Source organism: Austrofundulus limnaeus, unplaced genomic scaffold (assembly GCF_001266775.1).
Source record: "Austrofundulus limnaeus strain Quisiro unplaced genomic scaffold, Austrofundulus_limnaeus-1.0 Scaffold1085, whole genome shotgun sequence".
In the NCBI taxonomy this organism is placed as follows: Eukaryota; Metazoa; Chordata; class Actinopteri; order Cyprinodontiformes; family Rivulidae; genus Austrofundulus; species Austrofundulus limnaeus.
Genome location: NW_013953487.1, coordinates 6,454 through 6,959, shown reverse-complemented (window position 1 = coordinate 6,959; position 506 = coordinate 6,454).

The window sequence follows — 506 nt, the reverse complement described above, 5'->3', positions numbered from 1 at the left end:
ATGATTAAAAAAGTGAAGAAGGAAAACAAAATCAGGACAGCTAAGAAAAAGAAAAGGCATATAAATACTCATATTGTTAAGCTAAGAATGTGTGACTGGAGTTTGTTGTTGTGTTTAGTTCAATTCCTTTAAAAGTGACAGAGTTGAATTAATGTATTTGTCCAAATTCAGAGGCTGGGTCCTCCGAAGGCTGAATTCATCAGCCACTTATACGTCACAATGCTGTCCGAATTCGAAGGCTCCTCCAATGTGGCCGATAAATGTGTCCTCCTTTAGCCCTGATTTGAGGGAAGGGTCTTATGGCTCCTTATCGGACCACCATATCCTATATTCAGGGGATTCTGATGTTATCAATCGATGAAATGGACGTTTTTAGGCGTTATCAGTCCCATAAAATGGCTTCAGAGGGTCCCTACTGTGCCTTCTAGGCTTCAGACTGTCCCAGCAGTGCCCCCTAGTGGGTTAATATATTGTAGGAATGTGGAACTCTTTTAATTATATTTTTG